This window comes from Triticum urartu, chromosome 6 (genome assembly GCF_003073215.2).
Source record: "Triticum urartu cultivar G1812 chromosome 6, Tu2.1, whole genome shotgun sequence".
Classification (NCBI taxonomy): Eukaryota; Viridiplantae; Streptophyta; class Magnoliopsida; order Poales; family Poaceae; genus Triticum; species Triticum urartu.
The window spans coordinates 88,949,985-88,955,556 of record NC_053027.1 but is presented as its reverse complement, the minus strand read 5'-3'; the positions used below and the strand labels follow the sequence as shown (position 1 = coordinate 88,955,556).

The 5,572-nt window shown below is 43.6% G+C and overlaps 1 long non-coding RNA gene across 1 annotated transcript; it reads left to right on the top strand.

Moving 5' to 3' along the window:
- Positions 1 to 216: 216 nt before the first annotated feature.
- Positions 217 to 2,891, top strand: LOC125512693. The gene is made up of 3 exons (XR_007285489.1): positions 217 to 335; positions 445 to 593; positions 2,532 to 2,891. It is a non-coding gene; the product is annotated as an uncharacterized LOC125512693 (long non-coding RNA).
- The last annotated feature ends 2,681 nt before the right edge of the window (positions 2,892 to 5,572 follow it).

Here is a 5,572-nt window from a genome sequence, read left to right as displayed (position 1 = left end):
TATATGACCATGTGCTATTTTCTTCTCTCTGCTAAGTATTTCCTCTAATCTGAGAAGAAGAGATACTACCCTTATTTTATCCTTTATTTTTCTAAAAAATGGAAACAGTTCCCTGTCATGCTCTGTGTAGTTAATACTTCTTTGGTCCATGCTTGCTTACTCATGCAATCTAGCCCATGTGACGCTGATTGACTTCTTCTTTCCTCAGTTTTGTGATGCGGGTGCAGCTGATTGAGAACGCCCTTGGTGTACCTCAACAAGGTCATTGACGGCTGCATTGGGCAAGTAGCCGCCAAGCCCGAGTCCATGAAGCCCTGCTCCAGCGCCAAGGACAGGTGAGCTAGCTGCTCCTTTCTTTTTGGATCCCCATGATTTGTTCTATTGATTTTGGATTTGAGCTGAAGATTTGTTATGTGTGATGTCCTTGTGCATGATATGGTACAGCATCATCATTGATGCAGAGGAGAAGGGATCCGTGGCAGGCAAGGTCCGTGGTGGCAGGCTCGGTATCCGGCCTTGGCGTCTTACATTGGCCCCGCAGCCATGCGGGGGCGGCGGCATTGCTGTTTAGCATCGGCTACAAAACTGGCACCGTGAGCTCCTCTCCTTCCTCTGTTCCTTCCCTCCGGTTGCTCTGCACTCGTCGTCATTGAGCCACGGCTATGACATGCTAGGGTTTGACCTCTTATGTCACTGTGGATGGATGCTATGATTCTTGTGATGTGCTAGGGCTCATGTGAATTGTCTTATAATTGAGGCATTGGTCCTTTAACCGGGCGATGTTGCTCTGTTGGGTTTAGGGTGTCTTATTGAGCCGTTGAGCCCATTGTTACTGATCTTATCATATAGTCATATAACATGATTACTAGCAATTCTCTTCTAAAGTAGGTGATCTGTGTTCATGGTAATTTCCCTGGCGATCTAGTACACACGTGTGCTCCCTGAGCACTCCTTGCATGTTGGTGTGTGTTCTATGCAAATATGTTATGTACAAGAACAGTTCATGTAGATCATACCAAGTTTTTGCAATGTTTGTGTTCTGCATAGTAGCAGATCATGAGTTTGTGACGTGTTCTTGTGTTTGCACATGCATGCTAGGATCATATCCTAGGTTCCTTTGCTTGCTGGAGTAATTATATATATCTTATCTATCTCAATAATTGCCTAAGTTAACTGGCATGACATTATATACTTTATTTTATTTAGCATGATCCATGGACTGTGTTACTTTAATAAATGTCCGTTCTTAGTTAAATATACATGTACTAGCTCTTCTTATGATTATATGTTTAGTTACAGAGTATAGCATGCTGGAGTTATATCTTACAACATGTTTTGGTTAGCTTATGCTGTTCTACTCTGTGTAACTAGTGCATTTCTTATTCATGCATACTTACAAATGCAATCAGCCCATGTGTATGTGTTGTGATCATGTGAGCCATCTGACGGGAATTTACCAAGTGTATGCATATGCAAGTGTGTTCTACATACAAGCAGATCATCCTTAGATATATCATTTAGTAGCTCTTCTTATGACCTAAGTAGGTTGTTGGGGTGTGGGTGGGATGTTAGTTTTAACTAGCTGGTGGTGCTGGTGCGGTTGACACCATAGCAGTGACTCAGCCAAGCTGTACGCCTGGTCTGGCCTTGCTGGATCTACTCATTAATGTGGGTTTTACAACAAGCCCAACTTGCTAATCTTGCTCTTATTTGGTACTATCAATCATGATGTTGTTGATACTTGGTTTGGTGATGGTCATTGTTTTGTTTGATAGGATCCCTATGCTCAGGGTTTTCACTTGTGGATGGCTGTCAAATAGAATAAAATACTTTCCGATTGTGTAGTGATGCTGTGTATTGTAGAATTTAGCATGTTTTTTTTTAAATTTTGGATGCTTGGAGGTCACTCTCGTCTAAGTTTGATCATGAGTGGTCAAACACTCACTCGAGAGGCAGCAAAAGAGTATATTGGATGTAAACGTCTTATATTATGAGACGGAGGGAGTACATTAGAACGGTGCATTGGTGCTGACCTAAGTAGGTTGCTATGCCATATTGTGATCTGCATAAAAACAATTCTCTTGAACCATCATGGCGTGAACTATATCATGTCTGAATTTTGTTAGAAATATACAAGGAGGAGGTAGTGATGTATGCCATGATGAAGAACTTGTGAACTTGACCATGTACTTTTGGTGTGATTTTGACCCGGGTGTATATTTTGATAACAGTGTATTTTTTGGTGTGGTTGGTTGGTTCCCATATTGCAGGAAGCAATTTTAATATAAATCAAAGCTATATTGACTGCGTACTTGACGGAATTTGCCACTGTAGTTAGTATCTTTTTGACTGCAAGAATGCCTTCGTATTCAACCTGTTGTTCAGTTGATCCCCGTCTAAGTTATTGTGCAACTAAATGATGCTTAAAATTTCCATACAAATTCTATCGATCCTTTACAGGCGTCTACTCAGAAAATAGGTAACTTTTCATACAAATTCTAACTGTTTCGGTTCTTTGGATCTTGTTGCAGGAGTGAAAGTGTATCTAAAGAAAAGAAAATAAAAACCAAGTCATGGATGTTACAAGCTGAGGGAGCTTTGTTTCATACGGTCATGGGCCACCTGGAGTCGGTTGTCAAGATGAAGTGGCTAGCTGGCTGGCTGGCTCTACAGGGTGTGATGATCAGATGTATCCGGGTTTTGTTGAGGAGAAGTCGGGGGAAATCCCAAATTAACTGGCCACCTCCATGAGTCTTTGCTGCAATCTTGTTATGAACATGTGGATAAATCGAATCAACAGCCAATGAATGTATGTATAGGCTGATAAAATTATGATGTGTCTTTGGAAGATGCAAACAGACCAAATGTTTCCAGTTGATGATCTCATAATAAATTAGTCGTCCATTTGCTGTCATCTGCTTATGGTCCATTTGCTTGTAAGCTCTATCTAGCTAGCATATACGCACGCTCGTGATTCTTGTGAAAAATAAGTGAAAAGAGAATGCCCATTGTCGTGGGTTTGTCATGGCAAATGTCCTCATGAAAGGACTTAGTCGTGGAGCAATCGCTACGGATTAGCTTAAAGGGGTTAAACTGGACAAGGGACACGGGAGATTTTATACTAGTTCGGCCCCTTCGATGAAGGTAAAAGCCTACGTCTAGTTGTGATTGGTATTGCTAGGGTTTCAATGACCAGGGAACAAATCCACTTTGCCTGGCTCTCGAGTTGTTGTCTGTTGTCCTAAACCGCGGCCGGGTCGTCCCTTTATATACATAGGTTGACGCCCGCCGGTTTACAGAGTCCCGAGGCCGGATCATAAAACGTGTCCGGCCCGGTCTCTATTCCTCTAACTTACAATACAAGTTACATGACAGAGTCGGTTTACATCTACAGGCTTTAACCCGCCTTTGGGCCTTGGGCTTTCGTAAAGCGCCACCATCCTCACATCTTCATGGGCTTCTATCTTCATGGAGCTAACCCGGCCACTCCTAGCCGGTTTACCTTCAGTAATCATATCCCCAACATTAGGCCCCAGATTGATTTAAACTTGTTCATGTCAATCTTCAATACTTAGAAAAATCCTTGCCCTGGCACCTTCGCATGAATCTGGTAAACCGTCGTGATGTCATCTTTTAGATCCGTAGTAAACCGTCATGACGTCATCTATCCGTTGACGCCAAAGATACCCTTCATTAATGAATATCCAACCCTCGAGGCGACATCCTTATTAACTATCCATTTTAAGCTCCTCGATTTACGCACTTGTCGCTTATCGGTTCACCTTATAAATAGGCCCAAGGGCCATCCTCTTTTCCCCCCTTCGCCTCCTTCGCTTCTTCTTCCTCCTTGCGACGTCTCTGCACCCGAGCGCCGTCGCCGAGCTTTGCCTCCGCCTCTCCATTGGCCACTGCATCAACCTGATTGCACCAGAGAGCTGCGGCGTGCTTCTGTTACTTCAACAGTCGCTGTAAGTCCTTTGCTTTCCCCCTTTGTAGATCCGTCTAGGGTTTCCTTGTTCTTCGCAGTTCATTGAAGTTCATCAGGGCTCCGGTGCGGATCTTCCTTGTTCCCCCTTAGTCCATGGATAAAAAACCTCTAGCTTGATATATTTCGCGTAATGATTTATCTTCCGCTACCACAACAAACCCTTGTGTGCATAAAAACGGATCTGAACCTTTATGAACTACTTCGGGACCAACCCTTTTAGGTCAAAATATTTTTGCTTTCCTGTCCTTCGATGGATCCAAAATATCCATGTCCCCTTGTGGAACCTATTTTACCTTACTTAGTCATTCTTGCCTTAGATCTGTACCCTCTTTGTCACTTCGGTGATTTACCTTTGTAAAAGCAATCTATCACATACCATTAGTCCCTTGTGAATCGGCAAGTACTTATCTCCGTTGTCATACTCCGGTTTAACAGTATGCATATACCTTTGTTCCGATGTTGCCTTGTCATTCCTTATTGTATCAGTCTCCGGTTCACAAAATTTTACAGACTTGTATATCTTTATTCTGATCACCTTATGCGCCACCATGAATGAATTGTAAACCGGTACTTCTTTTCAACTTTTCAGTTGTAATGGCCAAACAGTTCTACGCCTGTAACTGGGCTCCTTCCCGGGTTACCGAGGAGTAGCTTAATGGAATGGTCAGAATTGGTACCTTACCAAAAAAGAATGAGATCTGATGGCGAGTTCCTGGACCGGAGAATCCTCCCACCCCTAAGAAGGGTGAGGTAGTGGTATTTGTTGATCACATAGGCCATGATTTCAAACCGCCCGGGTCAAAGTTTTTCCGGGATGTGCTTGCCAGTTTCCAACTCCACCCTCAAGATATTGGACCCAACTCGCTGTCCAATATATGGAATTTCCAAGTCTTCTGTGAAGTGTACTTACAAGAAGAACCAACTGCTGAGCTATTCCGGGATTTTTTTCATCTGAACCGGCGCACGGAATTTGTAGACGGACCCAACACTGAACTCGGTGGCGTTTCTATTCAAAAAAGAAAAGAGGTTGAATTCCCTCATGCCAAGCTGCACAGTCACCCCAAAGAATGGAACCAAACATGGTTCTACTGTAAAGACACTTCCCCTGAAGACGAGAATCCTCTGCCGGGTTACCGTGCCCACCAGCTTTCCAACACTCATCCACTGCCCCAACGTCTAAGTGCCCAGGAACGGGTCTCATATGCCCCTCAACTCGCCAAGCTTCGAGCCTTTATGGCCAACGGTTTATCAGGCGTCGACTTTGTGCGCTACTGGATATCCTAGAGCATCTTACCATTAAGTCGCCGCTCCGGTTTAATGTGTGAGTACACTGGTGAAGTAGAAGACCCCCAACGTCACATCAACATTCAGTTAACCGATGAAGAAGTCACTGAGGGTGTCAAGAAGATTTTGAATGAATCGGAATCTGTATGCCGCCAAACCGGCTTGAACCCCTTCTACACAAAAAAAAACCGCCTGCTGTAAGTACTGTCTTTCCGCTTCACACTTGATATCTTGTAGACTGTACAACCTGTGAACACCCTTCTTCTTGTTTATAAACAGGGTGATGATCCGTTCTGGAAG